At 37.1% G+C, this 27,533-nt stretch overlaps 1 long non-coding RNA gene across 2 annotated transcripts in view; it reads left to right on the plus strand.

Moving 5' to 3' along the window:
- LOC120303075 overlaps window positions 1–27,533 on the plus strand; it is a 158,647-nt gene that overhangs the window by 121,976 nt on the left and 9,138 nt on the right. Inside the window, exon 4 of one of the 2 annotated variants that reach the window (XR_005555345.1) lies at window positions 1,164–1,225. The exons of the other annotated variant lie outside the window; for it this stretch is intronic. This is a non-coding gene — a long non-coding RNA (uncharacterized LOC120303075). Of the gene's footprint in view, window positions 1–1,163; window positions 1,226–27,533 lie in introns of those variants that run through there. 2 annotated transcript variants of the gene reach the window in all.

Consider the following 27,533-nt stretch of genomic DNA (forward strand, 5'->3'; position numbering starts at 1 on the left):
TTTCTCAGAATTAATTACACTTAAGTATTACATCTTTTTCCTCATACAAGCCATCCCAAAAGTTTTACGTTTCTCATATCTTTAAAAAAGAGAAGAAAAAAAGAAGGAAATAATATACTACTTAAAAAACATGTCCCTCTTAAGCTAAAATATATTTATATCCATAATTTTTCTATTGTTTTTAACCATATTCAAACAAATGTTTAATCTTTAAATATTCCATCTAATAAATCCAATCATCTAATCCAATCATCTGTTCAGAACATTCTTGTCGATTGAGATTTTTTCAAGATCAATTATACTTAAATATCTAAAACCTTTCCCTCATATAAACCACCCCAACATTTTTATATATCTCATACCGCAAAAATAAATAAATAAATAAATAAATAAAACAAAATAAAAAAGAATACTATGTTACTTGAGGGGCCTATCCCTCTTAAACTAAAATACACATATCCAGATTTTTTCTATTTTTTTAACCATATTCAAACAAATATTTAGTCTTTAAATATTCCATCTGATAGGTCCCATCATCCACTTTCTTAATTCTAACTTTAGCCTCTTTTTTTCCAAACATCTTTCCTAATCAATATGCTCTGCTGGACCAAAAAGTCTTCCCATAGTCTTGTAGATGTTGTCGTAGGTACAGGAGACAAATCCAGTAAAATGTTTTTGTGGGAGAGTTTTGCCTCTTTGTATTCATCAAAAATATTTCTCTTTCTTTCTTAATTTCTCTTATCATTTTTTGTCTCTCAAGTTGTCATAGTTCTCCTGACAGCTCTATAATCCATTTTGTCAAATCTTTTTCTTGTCCTCAGACTTATTTTGCAACCTTGAAGTGTAGGTTATCTTTTCCATGTCCAATATTTCCTGCAATTTTTTCTCTGCCTGGGTTAAATCATAATTCCTTCCATTGTTGGATTCCATTTTTAAATCTCTTTCCCCTGATTTATGTTCAATTGTCTGCTTTATCTGATTGCTCTCTGTTTTTATTTTCTGAGAGTTTTATTGTTGTAAAGTTAAATTGAGGATGTGTTCATTTAAATTTTCAAAGTTGTTTTTAATTTCCTCATGGTTTGAAATCATTGTTGTTTGAATTAGTTGCAACATAGCAGATTTCCTCCTGGAAAGCATTTTTTTTTGATATGTTCTTTCTGCAGGTCTCTGATATTCCATGATAGCCAAAAACCAAAGTTTTCCTTTCTCTGCAAACAGCTTTAAAGTCACAACTCTGTAAGTATTTATAATCCAGGAAGGTCATTTTTTTTCCTAAAATTTATAGTTCTTACCTTGAAAATAGCCCAAAATGTTTTCTTTTTGTTGCAGCTGTTCTCTATTTAATTAAGATATTGAAGATCACAAAAACAAGTTATCTTTTACTGGGCTTTCTGTCAGTTCCTGTATTAGAGCAACTAGTGTTGCATATTTTCATCCACCACTAGATGTCAGCACCAGTTTGTTTTTCAGTTTTCAAAACAAACAATTACTTTCTTCTGTTTTCATCAATAATCTTTTGGAAAGAAAATCTTAACAAATTCCACTAATTTCAAACTTATCCAGATTTAAGTCTTATATTAATTTCATTTCAATATATTTCTGTCCCCCATAAAATTTTAATTTGCCCCTTTCTTCTGTGGGAGGGTGGGGCAAGAATCCCCCTCCTTCTCAATTTTGGACTTTTTTTTCTTTTTTCCAGGAAATCAAATATCAAGTAGAAGAGAGAAAATCAATATTCTTACCCAATTCCAAACACATTGTTTGCTGTCAAGCTTAAATTAGTGTTTTTTGGCTTCGGCTGCTTGTAGCTTGGGCTAGACTCTGGAGTGAAGCTAGCCTTTCTTCTGCTAGTTTCTGGAGGGCTTTTCCTGAACGACTAGATCGACTGCCATCTCTCCACAGTTGGCGGGGCTTCCCTCCTTCTTTGTTGCCTCTCTGGGCCAACTTTAGGCCCATTTCGGGTCACCAAACAGAAAAGAATTGGCTGTAGGGTGTGGAGTCCCGTGATCCCTCACCTACTTGCATTACTACACAAAACCAGAAGCCCTCAAGCAATCCGCTTATGTAACAGAAATTGTACAGTTACTATAACAAACTAAATATTAATTTGTTTAATCCTGTGATGCAGATCTAAATTAACTTTGGGGCTGCTCTGAAGTTATTTCATATTTGTTGCTTAAATCAGAACCATACCAAAATAATTTCCCTCACAGCTAAATTCATATCAGAAGCAATTCCAAACTTTAGTTGATATGATTATAAGATGCTTACTGTAGCAAACGGATGAATCCCTATATACTGTATGGTTGACTGCCCGTCTCTAATGGAAGAATCAAGTTAGTATGAACATAAAGACATAAATTGTAACATGAGATAGTCATAAAGTTTATTTCTAGGACCTAAGCCATGTTTACCTATAAAATATTCATATGTTCTCTTTAGCAATTTTAGATGGAATCTGTTTAACTTGGCTACAGCTGTTATTTGCTGCTATATTATTTCCAGTCCTTTCTTAATCTTCCTCATTTCTAGGTGATATACCTTGATCAGATATTCCTTAGTCATCTTGTTCTTCAACTTCTTTTCTTTCATCTATTCTAGCTTTATTGCATCTGATCTTAGCATGCTGATTTTATTATCCAGCCTGATTTTGGTGATGTGCTGTTTTTCTTATTTGTTGATTTTGTATCCAAGACATTCAATTACTACTGCAGTCATACTGTACATGAGTTGGTTTGTTTGTTGCAGTGAGCTGGTGCTTATATTTGATATCGCAGTATTAGAATCTTTTAACATTGTACTAGCTGTTTCTTTGGAACAAGCTTCAATGCAGACAACCTTATTCTGTTGTTTTTGTGTTGTTCTAGAGATGTTCAGTTATTATTTGTTTAAATTCCTCATGTTTTTTTAGTTAGAGAGCTTTGTTCTTTTGGAGGAGAAGGCTGAGGAGACACTGCTTGAATCAGAAGTGAAAATGATTCAATAGTGATTCTGGCTTGGTTTGCCTCTACAAGCTGAGTCACTTCTGGCAAGGCTTCAATTTTTTTGCTTGAGTAGAACTTTGCAGTTCTTCCAATATTGCTTCTGTGCATACTTTATTTCATATTACCATATAAATCAACCTTGGTCTCCTAGCCTCTGTACTATTATTTCTGATCCTGGAAATTTTTCTTTCCTTGAACTGGTGCATTCTTTTGAGATATCTCTTCTCCCTGGACTTGATTTGTGAAAACAGATAATTATTTCTTTGCTTTCAGTCTTGATATATTTATGATCAGTAAACAACTTTTCTTCCAGTAATTTGGCGGCTGCTGGCCATGATTGCTCAGCCAACAGTCCTGAGTCCTGAAGCTCATTGCATTATTGATGTTACTTAGTTTGGTAATGAAACATCTGCAGGAAAACAACCAAGCTCAGAGAGCACCAAGGACCTCATAGTTCAACTCTGAGCTACAAATATTCTCTTTTACCTGTAGCTCATTTGTGACTAGATATCCAGAAACTATTTTTGATTAGATGTCCAGGAACTCCAACATCTAGCATGGCCCTTGTTGACCTGGGCAATGATGGAGCTGGTATGAGCTTCTATAAATTATGTCTCACCATTTTGCTTATGGGAGATACATTTTGTCTGGCTCCTCTGATGAGACCTGTCCAGTATGGTTGAAACTCTGGCATCGCTCTCATCTTCCTCAAAGCACAAAAGTCCAATAACTGCATCAAGATTCTTCATTTAATATATCAAGTTGCCCTACGTAAAAGTTTTATTTATTCTTAGATTGCATCAAATTATAATCTTATATCTCATATAAGATTGGAACATTCCAGATTGCAATTTTCAGGGATGATCTGAAGATTGTTCAAGATCTCTGATCATTTGAGATCTGTCACAGATGGAAGACCATTAGATTCCTGTTTTCAATGCAGAGCTCTCGGGTCTGGTATTCTCTATCTTGTTTAGTACTTAAAACCTAGCCTAATTACCTGTATCAGAGTAGAAGAATCCATATTACTTTCTCACTCAGAATAAAACTTATAGCTTCCAGGGAAATAAGCTTGGGGAAATTAATGGCTACCTATTTTAAGATCTCACTTTTCAATTTTAGTGTCTTACCAATTTCCTCCACCTTAATCTATTTTTGCTATAAATTACAAAGAAAATAATAAACTCTTACAGAAAATTAATACTCCTCCCCACCCTACAAGATACAACAATCATCACATGTTCCTAACACTTTTTTCTCTCCCATCTTTTATCATCTGACAAGCATCAAGCTGGCTTTTGATTTCTTATTTTATTTTAAAAGTTATTAAACTATAGATTATTTTGAAGAGACCCAGTAGTGGCAATTGCTATGTTTTTTGAGAAAATACTGTAGAGTTTATTATTATATCTTTCGCATATTTGTGCAGTCGTATAAATCATTCTTGGCGAGTGCCTGCACAACCCTTTACACATTTCTTAAACAAGATTTGCAGAAGTGGCTTGCCATTGCCCACTTCTTAAACTGAGAGAGTTGTTGCTCTAAGCCTTAGCCTGGTCTAAGAGCTAAAAGTTTCCTACTTTCTAGGCTGGTGCCTTAACTACTGCACAAACTGGTTTTTTTTATTTATAACTCTAAAGATTTGTACCTACAAGTAGAAAACAAAGATGGGAGGAAGGACTGCAGAATAATCTTGAAATTCTCAAAATTCCCTTTCATAAACTGTTCTTTTAATTTTCAAACACAAGAAGCTTAACTTTTTTTAAAAAATAAAATCCTCTTATCTCTGGAGCAGAAGAGGCCACAAAGAAATCTCTCATCTCAATAATGCCAAGAACTTGCATAGCTGGGAAAGACTGTTTAGGGCAATGTTTTTCAAATTTGGTAACTTTAAGATGTGTGGACTTCAATTCCCAAAATACCCCAGCCAGCATCTACACATCTTAAAGTTGCCAAGATTAAAAAACACGGATTTATGAAATATCTATTGCATGGTGAGCTGTTTGAATAATAGTGTATTAGTTCAGCCATTTATTAACCCTCAGCAAATTCAAAGACAGTTTTAGAATTATATCACAATAGCACTATTTTATTAGCATATAGGTTAGTAGAACAAATTTGTCTGCACTGGCAGAGTTATTTGAGGAATAAGTTTGTAATAATCCTATGCAGTGTATAATCACTTTCCCATAATAATCCTAACCTGATTTCTGACTGACCATAGTTTGCCATAAAAACTTGCTCAATTAGTTATATCTGATGGTAGCTTTGTAAAGGTAAAACTTTTTTGCCCCCAGAAAAGCAGGCATCTTATTTCCCCTATAATAAAACAGTAGTGTTAAATAAAAAGTTTCTTATAATGAAGGCAAATTTAAAATTAACAATTCTAAGTAAGAGAGAAGATAATATTAATTTAAGAACATTTAAATGAATCATTATGGGATGGTGGAACAAGATTTTTATAATTTATTTACTCCCTAAATACATCTGTAATAGCTTAAGGTTTTTTGATTAAATAAGTTTTGCCTCACCTTAAATTTTGTCCCTATTTATACAGAGGCACCATTTGGTATTTTAAATCACCAGTAGTTCAACTTTATATTATGCATTGAGTAACAAATATTTCAGATCATGTGATTCAGCTAAATGCTTTTTACTCAATCCAAGTGTGTTCTTTCCTCCACTGTCACATCAACTTCATGTAGGAGAAAATCTTAATTTATACTATACATGTTTTCATCTATTAAAAATCATGCAATGTGAGAGATGCACTATTGCTTTTTCATTCCCAATGGCAATGTCTCAACTTCTATAATTATAAAGGGTTTAACATGGTAAATTGATTAATGACCACAACATCTTTTACTGACCTCTAAAGGCTATCAGGGTAGCTTTATTATTTTGAAGCGGCAAAAGCAACAGAGTTTTGAGGCATATAAATACATATTTATCATAACACAGGCTTTGATAGGTTACAAGTAATTTTGTCAAGGGTATGGAATGTTACTAACTTCAGAGTACATTCTTAATGGGTGGAAATGAAATACAGAAAGCTACTATAATTGCAAGTTGGCTTCCAGATGCAATTCAAAATGCTGGTTGCCACCTATAAACCTCTCCATAGCACTGGATCCGGTTATCTGGGATATTTCCTGATTGTTTCTACCCATTCTCTATGATCATATAGATCATGGCTGTCAAACTTGATTGCATCATGTGACATATTGTGACATATCACAATGTTTTTTTCGGAGCTGGGGTGGTCTGTGCGTGACGCATCCGCCCCACAGGCCGCCAGTTTGACACCCCTGATATAGAGTGAATATGCTCTGGATCCCACCAATCGAATGTCATCTGAGGAGACCCAAGAAGTAGGCTTTTTCTCTTTTATCAGCCCTGTTGAACAGCACCCACCAAAGACTTGAATGGCCCCCACTCTGATGCATTTAAAAAACCTATGAAAAACCTGACTTTTTCTTTAGAGTTGGCTTAGGATGAGTGGAGAGTATTTCATAGGATTTTATGCACAAGTGTGAATGTTTTCTTTTCTGGATACATACAGTATAATTCTTTTCTTTGTTTTATTTTGTTGCTGTTTTTAAATTAGCAACAACTTGGAGTCTTTCTTTCTTTCTTTCTTTCTTTCTTTCTTTCTTTCTTTCTTTCTTATCACATTTAGGGACCACCAATTTTCCTCATATAGGGACTTCGGGCGGTACACAAGTAAATTGTTAAAAAACATAAAAACTAAATATAACATTTAAAGTAGAGGAAAGGATAGTTAAACTTGACAATAAAAGTTAATTAAAAGGCAGAGAAAGAGCTTTTAAGATGCTAGCCAGTCCCACAACTATATGATTATCTATGAGCCCTAAGTAAGATGGTAGAACCTGGTCTTTAGATAGTCTTGAAGGCCAGGTGAGTGATGGCCCATCTCATTTCTGGGGGGAGAATGTTCCACAGGGAGGGGGCAACGGACAGAAGGCTCTCTTCCTGGACCCTCTTCCTGGATTTTTTTTGCCCATGGGGTCTGCAACATACCTTCCCTGCCTGACTGGATGGAATGGGCTGATATAATGGAATGAAAAATGTTTTGTAGGTAGCCTGGCCCCATGCCAAAAAGGGCTTTAAAAGTCATAACCAACATCTTGAATTGGACAGGAAGCAGAGTGGCACTCAGTGCAGCTTGCACAACAAAGATGTTACCTGCAGAGCACTGTGGGTGTCCAAGATTGCTTTTGTGGCCACACTTTGTATCAGCTGAAACTTCTGATACTTTTCCATGTTAGTGTTGTGTGGTCTTTTAAATTTGGCTGATAAAGGTCTGTATGTTTATGTATGTGTGTATCTCCTGTTGTTGTGGGGAAAAGAGGAGAATTGCAGTATATTCCAAGAAGCAATGTGAAAAGTTGATTGAATGACCATGAATTCACCATACTTGGTAGAAACAGGGATTTATCATTAACAAAAATAAAGTGATTGTATTTGATAGTCAGGAAGCATTTACTCCTCTTGAATAAGTTCAGATATCCAGTGGCAAATGGACTGCATCCTAAGGGACTGAAAGAACTTGTTGATCATTTGTCCAAACTCCTATATATTACCTTAGAAAATGACTAAGCTCTCAGTAATTGGAGGAGGGTATGTTAGATCTCTATCTTAAAGAAAGCAGCCCAGAGAATTAGGGAACAAGCATGTTGACCTCAGTAAGAAAGATTCTGGAACAGTAATAAATCATTCAAAACAAGATAAGCCCTTTGAAACAATGCTATTATTAGTAGAAGTATATGTGGATTTGTCAATAATAAATGTTTCTGGTTTAATCTCTCTCTCTCATTTTTATTTTATATTTTTCATCGTGCCTTTTTAAATAAATAACTCAAAGTGGTGAACATACCTAATAATCCTTCTTTCTCACATAAGGCTGTGCTAAAATAGCAATAGCACTTAGACTTATATACTGCTTCATAATGCTTTACATCACTCTCTAAGCAGTTTATAGAGTCACCATATTGCCCCCAACAATCTGGGTCCTCATAGTTCTTCTTTTCCATTATTTTATTGGGTTATCAACTTCACTAAGCTTTAATGGAAACTATAAAATTACGAGCCAACAGCAAGCCTTAGCCCTAAATAGTTAAACTTTTCAACTCTTTCAGGTAAACTATATCATAATTATCACTGCTATTTTTCAGAACAATTATTTTAAATATTATACAAGATTTGAAACATATTTTATCTCATAATTATTATATTTCCCATAATCTCCATAGAGACTAAGGAAAAGTGAAATAAACTATTCTAAATCTAAAAATGATGATTCTGCCTTTAAGACCTGTGGGAAGTAATTACCTAGAAAACTGAAATCTCCTTCCCTGGAGATTTTTGAAGAAAAAATAAGATTATTTGAATGCTACAAGCAAGAAGATTTTGTTATACTACGAACTAACACAGTGAAGTGTTATGAACTTTATTGCTGCCGTTCTTCCTTCCAATTAATAATTATATATAAAACAATAAAAACTTTCCCTGAGGTCTGAGGCTAACAAATTTGTTCATTGTCTGTTTTGTAACACCTTGAGGTTTTCCATCCATTTGGTGACTTACAGTACTATATAAAGAGCTGGGGATGAAAGATTATGAATTGTTTAAAAAAGCAACCATCTCCTTTGTTAAGCATGAAATTCAATGCCGAACCTTGACACAGTATCTGTTTTAGCATTTCAGTTGAAAAAAATTTTGGTTTCCTCTTTTGACTCCAACACTCAAGTTCTGGCACTCCTTCTCCTACAGCCAGTCACTTTTTCATAGCCCTAGGACAAAGGCAATGGTCAACCACATCTTGGCACATTGCTTAGATCACATAGATTTATCCATATAATCATCAACAGTGACATGAAGGGGGGGTGGAGGACATATTATTCTGTCTAGCCTGTCAAAGAATTATGAAGCACATGTCTTTTTAGGGGAGGGTCAGAAAATGAGAAAAAAGGAGAAAATGAGGTTCATGAAATGTTTTGTTAGTCTCAGTTCTTGGGAGTGCTGTAACAGACAGTCCTCGACTTAATGACCACAACTGAGCCCAAAATTTCTGTTGCTAAGTGAGACATTTGTTAAGTGAGTTTTTGCCCCATTTTACAACCATTCTTGCCACAGTTGTCAAGTGAATCACTGCAGTTGTTAGATTAGTAATACAGTTGTAAAGTGAATCTGGCTTTCCCATTGACTTTGGTTGTCAGAAGCTCGCAAAAGATGATCACATGATTCTGGGGCACTGCGACTGTCATAAATAGGTGCCAGGCACCTGAATTTTGATCATGTGACTATGGGGATGCGTCAATGGTCATAAGTGGAAAAATGATCATGTCACTCTTTTCAGTGCCATTGTAACTTTGAATGATCATTAAATGGACTGTTGTAAGTTGAGGACTACCTGTATTACCTTACTCCATTCAGTCTTTTATTATCATTTGGTCATTTACATAGAGCTATGAGATCTTAAGTGTTTCTAATTTTGAGAAAACCTCTGTCCTTCACCCATTATGTATTCATTTGGTGTATTTTGAAACAAATTGTTTCACATCTTTCAGGTTTTTATATATATTCAGGAAATAAATGCTTTGGTACACACACACACACACACACACACACACACACACACACACACACACACATTCTGAAAACTGAACATCAATAATCCATTACATGAAGTGTATTTTTGGTCCCTCATGTTGCCAACATTTTGGCCTTTGCAAATCAAGACATTGGATGGGTTGTTTCATGCAGAGGTGAAGCAATTTTTTTGTTGATAAGCAGTTGCTGTCAGTTTACTGCTTCCTTTTCCTTACTTACACATATTGGCGCAATTGTCAGGAAGTGGATCAAACTACTTATCTCCAAGGAAACAGTTGGCACCTCATAGGTGAGTTGCTCACTTCCACATTTCTGGCATAATAGCTCTTTGTAATGTACCAGATCAGCTATTATAACATTATATTTGGTACAGTGGTTTGTGAATTAATTCAAAACCTTGAAATGGCTGAGATTTAAAAATAGACTAAAGATATTCATACATGCAAAACAAAATATACAGGTGATATAGAATTACATGAAAATTATTTTAATAAACCTATAGGTTGTTCATATAATACTCTCTGTCTGTCTGTCTCTGTCTCTGTCTCTGTCTCTCTCTCTCTCTCTCTCTCTCTCTCTGTGTCTGTGTGTCTGTGTGTACGCGCATGTTTCTGTCTCTGTCTTTATCTATGCTTGAGAGTCCCTAAGATATTCCGTCATGTGGCTATAATGTATGAACATTGATATTGCAGATATTATAGTACCAAATCTTATGATTGTGGTTATTGAAGAAACTGTTCCTGCAAGGTTTAACTAGAAACCCTAGCAACAAATCTAATGAGAGAAATAGACATTTAGCTCCAGATGCAAATCTTGAATTGTGTGAAATGAGCAAAAAATGAATGATAAACTAAGTGAGAGATATGAGGTCTACTCTGACCTCCATCAGTTCCAAAATCTAAAGCATTTTTTAACACTGCGAGAGACTTAGCTTTGGATTTTAAAAGCATCTGCTCTGTCATGAGCATTTGATCCACAACATGTGAATTGCCTGGCATTTTGGGCCTTGTCCTAAACTTAATTCTGCCTAATTTTTATGGTTTTACTCAAGGTATGCTACATAATGGCCTTTCCAAACAGGTTCCACCCAATCATTGATTAGAATGAGTCCTGCTCATTTTAATCAATAAGTCCTCAGTATAAGATGTCTGCCATTAAATGGTTCATATCAGTCTCTGAAAGGCATTGTTACTTTCTACTTTATCAGTAATTGCACAGCAGAAGAGTAAGTATATTATGATAGTTAATTTGGATTATAATCTATGGTTTGTGATTTATGTGTATTTCTTTCATACCTACAGCAAAAGCATCTTTTTTTAAAAAACAAAATGAATAACGATCAATGCATGAATAAAAGCATACTGTGTTGGATAGCTTGGGAAGCAATTCAAGCAGGGCATATTATCACAGATGGCCAATCAAACCTTAATTCCAGTCTTAGACCAGCATAAGGAGAGTGGGGTACAGTCAATTAAAAAGGTGTATTAGAATCTAAAATAATGCAGGTAGTTCCCCTATAATTCTTATGACCATAATTAAGCCAAACATTTCTGTTGTTAAGTAAGACATTTGTTAAGTGAATTTTTCCCCATTTTATGACTTTTGTTGCCACAGTTATTAAGTGAATCTGGCTTCTTCGTTGACTTTTCTTGTCAGAAGTTCACAAAAGATGTTTACATGACTGTGGGACACTGCAACTGTCACAAATATCAGTAAATTGCCAAGTATCTGAATTATGATTATGTGACCACGGGAATGCTGTAATGGTCGTAAGTATAAAAAATGGTCATAAGTCACTTTTTTCAATGCCATTGTAACTTTGAACAGTTGTTAAATGAACTGTTGTAAGTCTAAGGACTACATGTAATTTTTAAAAAGCTACAAGATATAAAAAAAATGCACACATATATATAATATTTTTAGACTTTTGTATATTTGTGTGTATACATACAGAAAAGTTTTTTAAAAATCTAAAATGAGGGGTAGGAACATTAGATAGATGTAGGGGACAAAGGTTTTAAATGAAAAGCTTGTACAATAAAACATTAGACTTCACTCTAGCACATAGGATTAATGGGCAGCACGATTTTGACCCCACCCCTTTAAACAGATAATTCTTAATGTGAAAAGGTATTTCAGATGCTTAATGATTGCATGGAAACCAGAATTCTGATTTCTGTCTACATGTTTTTTTGCTTCGTTCACTCTCCTAAGAACTTAATGACCAGCAGTTGACCGGCTGAAAAGAAATGTTCCTAGTTTTTGAATAGGGTAATTATGCTTTGTAGTGACATATAAACAAAGTAATAAAGCCTAGTCTATTGTATTTGTGTGTGTGTGTGTGTGTGTGTGTGTGTAAAAATCTAGTTTCTACTTGCATAAAGCCCCTATGTCAGCAGATGAGACAAAAAATGCTCCCATCTACTTAGTGTGCAATCAGCATAAGAATTGCTAAAACAAGCAGTTATTTTAACTGCCTGCCTAAAGTAGCAACCAAGTTGTGTGATCTGCACTAGAAGTATTGTGTATCACCACACTACAATAAGGAAAATTCACTTTCTTATATCATTGCACTGTAACTCTCTGCCAGTATTAAAAATGCATGCAGAGATAAGAGATGAGCTGAAATAACTATTTTTAAAGAAATCATCTAGTGAAAATAAGCAGAAAACAGAACTTTTCTGTATTCTGCCTTAAAGTTAAAAAGTAAAAAAAAAGTTAAAGTTAAAAAGATTTTAAAGTTAAAATCCTTGAGGATTAAACAGGATTATTTTAGCTCCTTTACTGTAACTTTTCCAATCTGTGTCTTTCCAAATCTGATGTACTGTCCCTCTTGTCATCTTTCCCTCGTTACATGCTGACTAGAATGCATGGAAAATTAGGGAAGACTAATTTTTGTTTAACACACAAAAATGTGGGGTTTATAATATGATATGTGGGGAGAAGACCTTTAAGTTTTGTCTCTGCCACAACCCCCGTGAGAATTCTGAGCCTTTCAAATTTCAATCAGCTGATATAAGTCATTAATGTAGATTATGGAGATATAATCCTCAGTCACATTTAGTCAGCTTCAGACATTCATTTGCTCGGATGTGAAAGAGATAGTCGGGCTTTCAGAAGGGAATGTACATACTGCCTCATGATGCAATCTTTCTTTGTTGCACAGAAGATTTAAAGAGAGATGGAAGGAACATTTGGCTAAATGTTACAATTACCTTACAATCTGGAACACTGTGTGAACAGCTGTTATTAATTTCCATACTTCCGATTCTGTGCTGCAGCTATGGTGAAAAGAAGTCATTGAAGCTGAATATAATCTGGGTATGCTAGGTTTCAGCTGTGAATATACTGGATATTTTGCATTTTAACTTTGTTTTTATTTTGCTCAATAGTTACTTATTCCATAATATTTTTTTAAAAAAAATCCTACTTCCCTTACCCAATGAGGACAGTGTAATGGTATGTGGGAAAGGCCTTGGAAGACAGAACCAAGAGATACAGCCTGGGGAACAGTCAGATAAGAAACTGCATAGCCCATGATTGGATAGCGGGCAGAGCAAGAGCTCAAAAGAGACCCTCCCTAGTTACTTGGCCAGTAAAGGAGATGGTGAAAGACTCTAAGAATAATGTCATCCTTACTACGTAGACCAGACAGGAAACAGCACCAAATGAACTAATTTTACTTTTTTTTTTTTTTGCATAGCTACAGCGACAGAATCTTGAAAGTCTGGATGTACATTTTTCCTGCTGTCTCCTTTGCAGCCTGACAAACTAGCGAAAGTCTCTTCTGAGCCTCTTTCCACACCTACTATCCAGTTGCAGGCTATGCAGTCTCTTATCTGACTGTTCCCTAGGCAGTGTCTTTTGCCCCTATCTCCCACATACTTTCCCACATACTGTTACAGACAGAGAACATAAAGATGAGATGATAATGTAACACTAAACTAACCTCACATTTATCATCAAAATTGGCTTGCGATCTAAGGTGGGTTGCAACAGGCTTATCAATTTCCTACCTCCCTACATATACTCCTGTCCTAAAACACTGAAGGGGGAAAGCTCGTCTGGTATATTAATTCCTTAACTATATGTTGAGCTCTTAGTAAGCCTGCCTGCCTCCTTGCCATAGGAGATAGGTTGTTCATTCTATTGAAGATGGTGGGTGATATAGCGGTGGGCTTCTTGAAACTGTGGAAGACTGCTGTTCAAAGTGCAGGTTGATGTAATAGTGACTGCTGGAGATAACACTATTTTGACCCTCCAGAGTGGCTTACAGGATTGCCTGGGAAGAAAATGATGGAAACCTAGCCAAAAAAGTGGGAGAGTTGAAGCAGCTGACCAGGGCACTGAAGAACTAACAACAGATTTGTGGTAATCACAGTTATTTGGTAGCAGTGGAGGCACTCAGCGTTGTGTGAGAGATGCCATTAATCGTCCATGGAAGAGTTGGCAGCACAACAATAGCTGTGGAGAAACTGACAATGTCCCTGATCCTGCAGGCTGTGGCAGCAGGCCCAAGTTCAGGAGTGAGAGTTTCACTTGATGGTGGCAATGACAGTAATCTTGCAATCCTGAGCTTTGGCCTTTCAGAATGCCTGGGCAGCTGAGTGCCAGTGATTAGCAGGAGTGAGATCAGGCAGATATTGCTCTGAGGCTTGACCTGAATTTTGCACCTATCATGGAGCCCATCACTCTGGGCAGTAGCCATCTTGCTTCCCACATGTGTCCGTGGGACTTGGAGAGCAATGCTTACTGTTTGAGTTATCTGTTCCTATCTGTTTTTTTGGTTGGAAAGAACTTAGTTGTATGGATTATGTGGAATGCTTTTGATGGAGTGGGGCATCAGAAGAGGAAATGCTTACTCTCAGTATGAATGAGAGGAGGAGGAAGCAGCTTCTTTTTAGGTTGCCCCAGTCTGAAGAGAGGATAGATCTCCATAGCTGCTCTATAGACCTAGTTGACTGATATGCCTCCAGTGCCTAATGGACTTGTGTCATTTCAGAAGCAACTTTGAGTTACTTCTGAGGCTGTGATGCATAGTTTGACTGAGGAAGCCTTCCTCAACCTTGGAATGTGAGAGCAAGAACTGCCTTACAATGGATTGCACCTATGTATCCATTCCCTGTGTGTGGGTCCCTGGTTTTCAGAAGAACTTCTAGGAAATAAAATTTGGTAGATGAGCTGCAAGCTATGAAAGTAACTCCATACAGTTTTGTAGATGCAACAAAAATGCAACTAAACATTGGCCACTAAATTATCAGAAGTTTTCAACTGCACTTAAACAGTTTCAAATAATATAATTCTAACATTCAGTTGAATGGCTCTAATGTTTAGTGCAGGGTTATTATTATAATACCTTCTTAAAAACTAGGAGTACTTTCTGTCTTGAATGCATTTGGGTCAATATAAAAGGGGGGGAATGACATTGCCATAGGTGTATACTATAGGCCATCCAACCAAATAGAGAAATAGATGAACTTTTTGCTAGTCAGCTAACTAAGGTATGTAGGAAGCACATCACAATAGTAATGGGGGACTTTAACTACCCTGACATCAACTTGGAGACAAACTCTGCACCAAGTGGAAGATCAAACAGGTTCCTGGCAAACCTAGCAGACAACTTTATCTCTCAAAAAGTAGAGAAGAGAACTAGGGGATTAGCCATTTTGGATCTAATTCTCACTAACAGAGATGAAATGATAGAAGGTGTTGAAGCCATAGGAACCCTGGGAGGAAGTGATCATGCAATATTGGAATTCAACATTATGGAAGCACAAGTAATAGAACACAGTCAAACTAGAGTCTTGGACTTCAAGAGAGCTAATTTCAAGAAACTTAGAGAGGGCTTGGGAAGAATTCCATGGATGAGAATCCTCAAGGCGAAAACAACACAAGAAGCTTGGGAAATTTTGAAAAATGAGATAATAAAATCCCAGTCTAGCACAATACCAACAAAGAAGAAAAAGAACAGCTCTCAAAAGAAACCAGCATGGCTGCATAAAGAACTCTTTGACAAATTGAAAGATAAAAAGAACAAGTATAGAAAGTGGAAAGAGGGGCACATAACTAAGTCAGAATATCAGCAAATAGCCCAAGCCTGCAAAGATGAAGTGAGGAAAGCCAAGGCTCAAAATGAACTAAGGCAGTGGTTCTCAACCTGTTTAATGTCGCAACCCCCAACCGGTTGTAAGTCGAGGACTACTCAACCGGTCATAAGTCGAGGACTAGTCAACTGGTGCAGTACCGTTTGCAGAATGGGACTTTTGGCGGGCTCAGCAGGGCAGAGACAGCCTGGACAATTCCTATTGGCTTTTGAAAACCAATAGAATTAGACTCTATTCAAGAGAGTCTATTCTATTGGCTTTCAAAAGCCAATAGAATAAAAGGGAGTAGCACAGCTAAGGAAAAGGGGAAAAAATGGCGGACAGCCTTGTTTGGTGACCCCCGTGAAATGGTCGTTCGACCCCAAATGGGGTCCCGACCCACAGGTTGAGAACCACTGAACTAAGGCTTGCGACCAAAGTCAAAAATAACAAAAAAAGCTTCTTTCAACATGTAAAAAAACAAGAAAACAGTGAAGGAAATGATTGGTCCATTAGTGGGTGAAAGTGGCAAGAAGGTGACAAGCAACAGGGAGAAAGCAGAACTATTTAACTCGTTTTTTGCATCTGTCTTTGCACAAAGGGAAAAAAACAAACCAACCTATCAGAAATAGTGCCATAAAAAACAGAATAGAAACACAAGTTAAGATAGGCAAGAAAATAGTAAGTGAGCACCTGTCTAGCCTAGATGAGTTCAAATCACCAGGATCAGATGGATTACACCCCAAGGTTCTCAAGGAACTGGCAGATGTGATCTCAGAACCACTGAACTACATTTTTCAAAGATTCTGGAGCACAGGGGAACTACCAGAGGACTGGAAAAGAACTGATGTAGTTGCCATCTTCAAAAAAGGGGGAAAAAATGGACCCAGGAAATTACAGACCTATCAGCCTGACCTCAATTCCTGGGAAGATCCTGGAAAAGATAATCAAACAACGAATCAGTGAACACCTAGAGGCAAACAAAGTCATTACTAAAAGCCAACATGAGTTTGTCAAAAATAGATCATGCCAGACAAATTTTATTGCATTTGTTGACAAAGTGACAAAATTAGTGGATCAGAGGAATGCTGTGGACATAATTTAATTGGACTTCAGTAAGGGATTTGATAAAGTAGATCACAACCTACTACTTGACAAGATAGAAAAATATGGGGTAGACAGCATCACCACTAGATGGATCCATAGCTGGCTGACCGGCCATATTCAGCATGCAGTCCTCAATGGAACCGCATCTACATGGAGGGAAGTGTGTAGTGCGGTGCCCCAGGGCACTGTTCTGGGCCCAGTGCTCTTCAACATCTTCATCAACAATTTGGATGAAGGGATAGATGGGGAACTCATCAAATTTGCAGACGACACCAAGCTGGCAGGAATAGCCAAGGATCTGGACAGACTTGAACACTGGGCGCTATCTAACAAAATGAAATTCAATGGTGAAAAAAGCAAGGTTCTACATTTAGGCAAGAAAAACCAAATACACAGGTATAGTATAGGGGGTACCTTGCTCAGTAGTAGTAACAGTGAGAGAGACCTCGAGTCCTAGTGGACAATCACCTAAATGTGAGCCAGCAGTGTGCTGCAGCTGCCAAAAAGGCCAACACAATGCTAGGCTGCATTAACAGAGGGATAGAATCAAGATCATGTAAAGTGTTAATACCACTTTACAATGCCTTGGTAAGGCCACACTTGGAATACTGTATCCAGTTTTGGTCACCGCGATTTAAAAAAGATGTTGAGACTCTAGAAAGCATGCAGAGAAGAACAACAAAGATGATTAGGGGACTGGAGGCTAAAATATATAAAAAAACAGTTGCTGGAACTGGGTATGTCTAGTTTAATGAAAAGAAGGACTAAGAGTGACATGATAACAGTGTTCCAATATCTCAGGGATTACCACAAAGAAGAGGGGGTCAAGCTATTCTCCAAAGCACTGGAGGGCACAACAAGAAGCAATGGATGGAAACTGATCAAGGAGAGAAGCAACCTAGAACTAAGGAGAAACTTCCTGACAGTTAGAACAATTAATCAGTGGAACAACCTGCCTCCAGAAGCAGTGAATGCTCCAACACTGGAAGTTTTTAAGGAAGAGACTGGACAGCCATTTGTCCGAGATGGTATCGCGGGTTAGATGAGCAGGGGGTTAGACTAGATGACCTCCAAGGTCCCTTCCAACTTTACTATTAAAACATTAAAAAACATAATAGAGACAGTTTGGTGCACCAGTTAAGGCATCAGGCTAGAAACTGGGAGACTGGGAATTCTAGTCCTGCCTTAGGCACAAAGCCAGCCAAGTGACCTTGAGCCAGTCACACACACACACAGCATTAGGAAAGGCAAAGGCAAACCACTTCTAAAAAACCTTGCCAAGAAAACTGCAGGGACTTGTCCAAGCAGTCTCTGAGAATCAGACATGATTGAACAGAAGAAGAAAAAAGACTTTTAATAATAGAAAAGATATATGAGTGCTTTTAAACCTGAATTCCTTTGGCAATTTTTTTCTTTCGTGTCCTTGACTTTTCTTAAATTTCACTTGTGATGGAAAATGGAGAATAAATATACATTATCAATCAGATGTTAACTTCTGTCTAATAAAATCATTCATAGTCTCTAGGATATTCAAGGAAAAGATGCTATACGTGATCTTAGCACATAATTAGCAAAAGGCGTTCACTGGGTTGACATATAGCAGCAATTAATAGAATTCAGGTTTGTTTGAAAGTTCACAGTTTACAAAGTAAACTTAAATTCTTTAATGAGATATATTTCGATAACATATTTTCCACTGTATTTATGAAACTTCCAAGCATTTTCCACAAATGTAATAGTCTGTGAGTCTCTAATAGATGAAAGGTAGCTAATAAGCAATTTCCAGATGTGATTACAGAAGCAAGTATGGAAACTTAGTGTCCTTTTAAACTCACTGAGTGCCATTTGAGCAAGATGGCTTTTGTTTTGCAGTGCTCAAAACTTGTCACCGTCTTGCAGTCTGATTTCTGCTGCATTGATACAATAAATACAAATTATAACATGTAAAAAAAAGAGAGAGTAAATATTCCATGACTCATGCTCCAGCAAGTCATACAATTTTCTTGGCAAAATACAGCTCTGGAATTTCCTAGTAATCTCCAGTTTAAGTATTGAAGCAGATTTGTAGTTAGCCAGATGTTGCTGTCTGGATCTTGGCATCTTCAATGAGTAAAAAGGATGGTCTTGAAGGATAAAAGGAAGATCTACTACAAATCCAATGGTCAGATTTAAAAAGCCTAGGCTGAGAAAGTGGTTAACAAAAATACTTCAGACTGGCTCCCCTCTTAATTCTTACGAAGATAAAAGAGGGAGGAACAGAAGCACCTTCAGATTTGCAAAATTCTTTTGCTGCAGCCATACTAATAAAAGTAGCTTTAGGTCTGTGCGGTGTCTATATTTTTTTTGTCTGGTCTACTTTATAGCATGACAGCACCACTGTAGTAAAGAACAGGATGGGGAAATGGTTAATGTTTGGTTATTAATTTATATCACCTACCCTTTTATTGTCAAAATAAAATAGCTTCTATGCTGAGGTCGTGCATTTTCAACTTTAATTGCTCAATCCACTAAAAGAAGCAAAAAACAAACACCACTCTTCCATTATTTAATAGAATGATAACTTGCCCAGATAATTAACACACTGTCTCTCACATTTCTGGGCTAAGTAGGTATTTGAAATAGAAAATTTCTTACTCTGTACTCATCACATAGTCTGTGTGAGTGTCATCTTTCATACAGTAGCTATTTCATTGTGGTCCCCATAAACAGGCCTACAAAACTGGCTTGCAATGATTCTGGATGGCATTTCTTCTTTGACAGGAACATATAACATCGCTCTGTGAGTGACATGGGCCATCTCTAAATATTATATAAAACTATTAAATAATAACAAAATATCTGTTCTAACAACAGGCACTGATTTAATCCAGGATTTGTATAGATGTAGTAATTAGCTCAACTAAATTTTGTCAGAAGGTTGTTGTTTTTTTGCCAGAAATGAAGTCAGTATAACCCAGTGCTTCTCAAATAGTGGGGCGCGCCCCCCAGGGGGGGCACGAGGCTCCGTAAAGGGGGGCTCGTTTGACCTCGGCAAATACTGTCATATTGGATTTCTAGATCGGATCATCCAACTCACTCGCAAGCGGCAGCCCGACGCGGAGGACAACATGACCGCCAACGCACGTGACACATGCAAAGGACCCGATTGGATAGACATGATGCTCTATCCTGATTGGCCAAACCCGCCCGTGTGACTTTTAGACCCAGAAATCGGTCCTCTGTACAGAAAAAATTTTTTTACAGTCGCGCGGGAGACGCGAAATGTTTTCTTCTTCCTAGGGGGGGCATGACAGAAAATAATTGAGAAGCACTGGTATAACCTATGCTCACATATGTACAAATATCGTAAGGCAAGATAAATGAACATTCAAATATCACTCCATAGCTTATGAATCCCCCTATCTAAATCTACATAAGTTGCATTTAAGCAAATATTACACTATATTTATGGTCAAGCAAATAACTCTGACCATGAAAGGGATTATTAAGCTGGAAAAAGTGTATTACATTCTCTGCAAAACTAAGTTGATTATCTGGTTTTAAAACTAAATGATTTGGGGAGAAATCATTTCAACTAAATAGCATATATAAGGGGACATATGAAGAGATAGTAATTAATAAGGATTCTAAAGAGTCTCTGTGTTTCTTTGCTAAATTAGAGTTCCATTTATGGATTCATGAGGCACATTAGGTTATCATCCTGTTCTCCCCATTTCTATGCAGCTGCCAATTTAGGTATTCCCATTACCTATTCCCAGTGATGGGATTCAAATATGTGACCAACCTGTTCTCTGTGTGGATGTCACTTCCAGAAGTCCATTCTGGGCCTGGGCAACAAAAAATTAGCTACCGGTTCTGCCGAAGTGGTGCGAACCGGCTGAATCCCACCACTTCCTATTCTTAATTTTGTAGAATATTCAAAACCACTGAGGAGTCTGCTAGATAACAGAGTAGAACTCCCTACAATCTGACTACCTACATGCAGTGTTTCTTAACCTTGACAATTTTAAGCAGTGCTGGCTGTGGAATTCTGGGAGTTGAAGTCCACATGCCTTAAAATTGTCAAGGTTGAGAAACACTGACCTACAGCATGTCTTATAAAAAAGCTTCAGCTCAAATTCGGTTTTAAAGTGTAATAAAAGACCATAGAAGTCTATTACATTAAAACTGCCCTATTTCTGCTGAGAGTAGCTTCTTGTCTCACAGTAGTATTTGGAGGGTGATGTGGTGGGCAAAGCTTAACAAACTAATGAGAGATAAGGAAAACATTGGGTGGAGGACTTCCATTTCTTTTCGACACGCCCCCTCTTTTTTTTCCCCCTCCCAGAAGTATATTTCAAGGTCTGAACTATCTCTTACAAAGATTTCTGAAATTAACTGTAGAGTTCAATGTCTAGCAAGGGCCCACTCCAGTATGGTAACTTAATAAGCATAGATAAAAGTGCTGAATTCTGGCATTACCTCATGGTAATAAAGATCACCGAAAGCTCGTCCTGATGTTTTGCAGCTGAACAAAGAATAAAAATGATAGAATCCTGTGTGTAAATTGTGGTCACTTTTTAACAATACTTCTGCAGTTTGATATCTGAAGCAAATAGACAAATTCCTTTTACATTAATAGGGTTTTTTATACCTATAAATATAAGCAGGATGGAAACTACAGTATTTAGATGAGTTCTCAGTGGGATTATCTTTTCATTTAAAGACACAGCTCTGTTGCCTTCCTTGTGACTTTCTTGATTCAAACCTAGAAAGAATGCAGCAGGATAGAGAGCTACAGTACATCATGAATGTGAATGCTCAACTTTCCTTTTTAATGTTTTCTAAAATAATTTCCTACTGAGTGCCCTGATGAGAATCCAGAGATGTACTCCTTGCTGACTGGTGTGGTTGGGAATTAATACTTATTCTTCAGCAACCTTTAGTAAGAAACCATGCATTATGCCTAATGGACTAGTTCTGCCATACATGCTGATGTGTTTTATACTTGGCAATGTTTCCCTTTTTTTTTTTTTGATGGAAAGTCAAATGCAACCTCTTTTCTGACTTCCAAGGCACCATGCAGTGGTAGCATAAAATGTATTCCATGACTGCATGTGGCTAATATCTTCCATGACCCAAATACCTGAGCCAGAAGTCGCTGAGTGTATTTCCCAATGGAACCATTCTGGACTATGGATCAGGTTAAATTGCTTAATGAAAATTACTGATGCACATCACGGAGCCATCAGCCTATCTTCTTCCTTAGAAAATTGGAGGAAAGCATTGAGGCTACAATTGCAAACCCACTTTTGAAATAACATCATTCCCATTTGAGTATGACTGCTGTTAGGTTATAGGCCAACAGCACTCATATTTGAGAAAGCCAGCTCCACATGGGAGATCCTTGCGTGGCTGGTAGGGTTAACACTATCATACATTAATAATCCTACATGGAGGCACTGATTTTCACAAATGGCACATCTCTGTATGAGTGTTTCTATTCTCAGGCTCGCAGATGCCTTTTAGCTATCACTTTTAATTTCAAATAGGCCACATGAGCAGCTGATGTACAAAATTTATATACATTTTATGTATAGGTTTTCAAAAATGAAATTGAAAATATCTCAAACTGAAATTCACATTTGTTTATCCTTATCACAGATGAAGGGTAATAAAAATATGCTTAATTCTATACATAGATTCCATGTGGGTTTCTACTTTATCAACCCTGTTTCATGTACCTGAAGATAACCAAGTATAGCAAATTATATACAATATTGCAATCAGATTTCCTGCACAGGACTCTGAAACACTCTTAATGGTATCCATCCATATGAAACTGGATGATGGTAATTGTAAATGTACAGTGTGAGTATATAGAGAAATAAGTTGTATGTTCAAAAGGCATTGATGAGCTTTCAATAGGCTGTTGCTAATCGGGGAAGAAGTCTTGAAGTTTCAAAAGTCAATCCCTTAAATGTAAAAACAGTATCTTCCAGATGGAATGGCTCTCCAAAAGATTATATGTGGGTAATCTACAGTGAGATTTCACAGTCTAAGAGTAATGGAAATTTAGTAATTCAATTTATTAATTCAAGTTCTTACCTAAGAATTATTAAGGTAGCATCTAAGATATAGCCAGTTTGAGAAATTTTGCTGCAGCCACTGATCAAATGGTCAGTTGTTTCATTCTTTTTACTACAAAGGCAACATTTGCTGTTGTTACTTACATATTGATTTTTTTGCCTTCATGCAATCAGTTGGCAAACCTTGTTCTTGAGTTCCATAGATATAAGATTATGTTCCTTAGACATAGAAGTAGTGCCTTCCACGTGGAGTGGTTTTTCCATCAGATTATTATTAAATACGGGCAATCTACAGTTAGACTCAGAGTTTAAAACTGCTAGAAACCTAATTCAATTCTAACCAATGACCTAAGAATTATTAAGTTACTGTCTAAGAATATAGGCAATTCCAAACAGGGTAGTATTATGGTTGGTCACACAGTCAGCCAGTTGTTTAGACTGGATTTGGAATTTTTATCCACCTATCAAGTCCTTGGAATAGGCAGATGTTGTTATTTCATTGCGTTAAAAGCATCATTGCAGGATGTAAGCTATTCCAAGTAAAGCTGCTTTTTGTGATTGACTGATGGTGATTTTATATTGGTATTCAAGTGGTGCTTCAGATGTATTGGGACTGCAGCCAATGTGCCTATCTTTGCTTTCTTTTGCCTTAGTCATTCTACCTCTGTTTACAGTTCTTTGTATTTTGTGATTTTTCTCCGGTTCTGTCTTTTGTCTTCTGTTGTCTCCAGATACTGCCACGTCCACTATCCAAACTTTTTTTCTTTCTCATCAACAATTGTTGAGTCTAGAGTGTTATGTGGCAAGTGCTTGTCTATTTGAAGTCCTAAAACACTTTAGCTTTTTCATTTTCTATTACTTTGTTTATTTTTGTGATTGCACCAATTCCTGCTTGCAGGCAAATGATATTTATTAAAGATCTTCTAATGCACATTGTTGCTACTTTGCCACACTGTTGGTTGCCAATCTATGTGATTTTCTTGTAGCAGGTAACTAGGTGATCCTCTGTTTCTTCAGCTTCTATGCAGAGGCAGCATTTGCTTCTGAATTCTCACTTTGTTCTTAAGGCTTGGACTTACGCAGTAAGAATTAGCCCTTCTATCTCTTCAGTTTTTCTGCTGTTAGCCATTGCCATATCTGGTTATCTGCTTTGCCTGCTTTTTTTTTCATTATATTGGCCATGTAATACTTTGCCATGCCATGTTTCTTTCCTGTTCTTCATTTAGTGTTTCTTTTAGGCCAGTGTGGTCTCTCCAGTTCTCACTGTCTTCATAGTATATCAGATATGCTAAGCTGCTCTCTTGAAATTCCTATGGAAGATTACAGGAAGTAGCATGAAGCTGCTAAGAGAAGAAGTCAGTGAATATTGTCTGCTCCTTGCTGTCAAACATTTTGAGTGGAACTCCATGTGGGGAAGCCCCTAAGTATAGACAAGGAACTCCCCACCAACTCACCCAAATTTCACGTTATTGGCTGGGTTTACATACTAAGTCATAGATTACTTTAATCATAGCTGGTCAAGGAAACCCTAAGGGTTGGCCTCATATAATAATTATTATATTAAACCAACTAGTCTGCAGTTTAGTTTTGCAAGTTAATCCACTTAACATCCTACAACAATACTGAATGGGATAATGGTATGAGAATGGCCCTGAAAATTTTGGGAGGACGTAAAATTATATGGTAATTTGAGACAACATTCACAGGTATTGCTTAGCCTGAAGTTTTTCTTCCATTGCCCACAATCTGGAGCTCAAGCACTATGTCTCAGTAATTGAAAAGAAAATAGTGAGTGGTGGAAAGTGAACTCCCTGAATTCTTTATTAACAAGTCACATCAAAGGTGACCATGACATTGAAATGGTGGAAGACTTTCAACTCGGCCTTAATTTTAATTATTCAAAAATAATTAATTTTCATATCCAATAGAAGAGAATATAATCAAACCAGATCTTTATTACGCTTATGCAGTGCATTCAGAAAGTATTCAGACCCCCTTCACTTTTGGCAATTTTGTTACACTGCAGCCTGATTCTACAGTGGTTGAAATTTATTTCTTTCTCCTTAAACTACACTCAGTACCCCATAATGACAAAGTGAAAATAAAAGTTTAGAAATGTCTATAAATTTATTAAAAAGAAAAAAATTGAAATATCACATTGGCATAAGTATTAAGACCCTTCACTCAGTACTTTGTTGAAGCATGTTTGGCAGCAATTACAGCTTCAAGTCTTTTTGGGTATGACACCACAAGCTTTGCACATCTGGATTGGGGAATTTTCTGCCATTCTTTCTTACAAATACTCTCAAGCTCAGTCAGGTTGGATGGCGACTGTTGGTGGACAGCCATTTTCAGGTCTCTCCAGAGACGTTCAGTAGGATTCAAATTAGGGCTTTGGCTGGGCCTCTTTAGGGTATTCACAGAGTTATCCCTAAGACACTCCTGTGTTGTCTTAACTGTGTACTTAGGATCGTTGTCATCTTGGAAAGTGAACCTTCAGCCCAGTCTGAGATCCTGAGCACTGTGGAACAATTTTTCATTGAGGATATCTCTGTACTTTGCTCCATTCAGTTTTCCTTCAATCCTGAAAAATACACTGACAACATGATGCTTCCACCACCATGTTTCACTATTGGGATGATATCGGGCAGGTGATGAGCGGTGGCTGGTTTCCTCTAGACATAATATTTAGAGTTGAAGCTAAATAGTTCAATCTTGGTTTCATCAGACCAGAGAATCTTGTTCCTCACAGTCTGAAAGTCCTTCAGGTGCTTTTTTGCAAACTGCAAGCGAGCTTTCATGTGTTTTGTACTGAGGAGAGGTTTCTGTGCCCTTTTCCGCCGATTGCTTAGTTTGACTAGGCAACCAGTTCTTGGAAGAGTCCTGGTTTTGCCAAACTTCTTCCATTTGAGAATTATAGAGGCCACTGTGCTCTTAGGAACCATCAGTGCAGCAGGAATTTTATTGTAGCCTTTCCCAGATCTATGCTGTGCAATAATCCAGTCTCTGAGTTCTGCAGGCACTTCCTTTGACTTCATGGCTTTTGCTCTGCTACAGTATGCATTGTCAGCTGTGAGACCTTCTATACTGTGTGCATTATCAGCTGTGAGGCCTTCTTGTCAGCTTTCCAAATCATGTCCAATCAATTTAATTTATCACAGATTGATTCCAATCAAGATATAGGAACATATCAAGAACAATCAAGCAAAATGGGAGGCACCTGAGCTAAATATCAAGTGTTGTAGCAAAAAGTCTGAATGTGCCAATGTGATATTTCAGTTTTTTCTTTTTAATAAATTTACAGACATTTCTAAACTTTTGTTTCACTTTGTCATTATGGGATACTGAGTGTGAATGATGGAATTAATTTCAACCACTGTAGAATCAGGCTGCAACATAACAAAATTGGCAAAAGTGAGAGGGGTCTGAATACATTGTACACTGAATGCACTGTACACCAGCATAAGGAGTGTGAGGTACAAGCAATTAGTAATTTTAGAAAAGCTAAAAAATATGAAATGTATATATAAAACCAAGAATCTTAAAAAGCTAATATTCTTGAATCTCAGACAAGGTGCTCATTAAGATTGATTTATGGCACAGCTCATAATCTCATGGATTTTAAGTGTTGCTGCACAAATCCTGACAACATTATATGTTGTAGAGGGTTAGTATTTGTAAGCAGCAGGGATATGTAGAATTCTTTGGTGCACTCTGGATATTTATGCAGTAATGGTGAAATTAGACTGGTAGAAATGTCTTTGTAATACTGGAGAAGGACATGGTCTGTTGTTTCAGTGAGTCCATACATGGCATTGTCTCTCCAAGTAGGAAAGTTTCCTGTATTAGCCTTCAAAGATGGCTGAGGGTAGAGCATGACATTGTGTCAGTGTAAAGAACATCTGATGGTTAGGTACTTAAAAGTTAATAGAGAAGGCATGTTGGATTCATTAGCAACAAAAGTTAGGGGCCTGGCTAGATACAGATGGAGCATTGTGTCTGCTTCACATTGTTTAATGAGTGCTTTATCTTGATCATATCCCATGTTGAGCAGAAGACCTGGAGAGAGTACCAAAGATCGGATTTTAGTTGTTACTGCCTTTTCCCATGTGGACTGAAAATCATCTCATCTGTTATTGGGGCAAAGCCAAGGGGAAAAATAGTTTGAGCCACTACTCGAGTAGGGTCAACCACACTCTAGCCTCTAATTTCATGAGGTAGGTTTTGAGTCTCAGGGTGGTATTAGAGACAGATTTGGGGACTTGAGGACAGATCATAGAAATTTTGATTGAAGAAGATAATATATGTAGTTCAGAATGTACTTATAAACATAAAGCTGTCCCTGTCCAGTTGTGTCTAACTCTATGGCACAGTGTTCATCTCTGTTTCTTCACTGAGGGAGCCAGCATTGTCTGAAAATATTTTCTGTGGTCATGTGGCCAGCATGGCTATACACCACTGTTACCTTCCCAGCGAAATATCTATTAATCTACTTGCATTTGCATGCTTTTAAACTGCTAGATGGACAGAAGGTGGATCAAGTTCCGAGAGTTCACGCATTGTGTGGTGCTCAGACCTTGAACTTGGGCTGTCAGCTTTCCAGCTGACAAGCTCAGCATCTTTTAACTGCTGAGCCATCAAGCCCTGGTGCTTACAAA

Source organism: Crotalus tigris, unplaced genomic scaffold (assembly GCF_016545835.1).
Source record: "Crotalus tigris isolate CLP2741 ecotype Arizona unplaced genomic scaffold, ASM1654583v1 scf7180000024456.194487, whole genome shotgun sequence".
Lineage (NCBI taxonomy): Eukaryota > Metazoa > Chordata > Lepidosauria > Squamata > Viperidae > Crotalus > Crotalus tigris.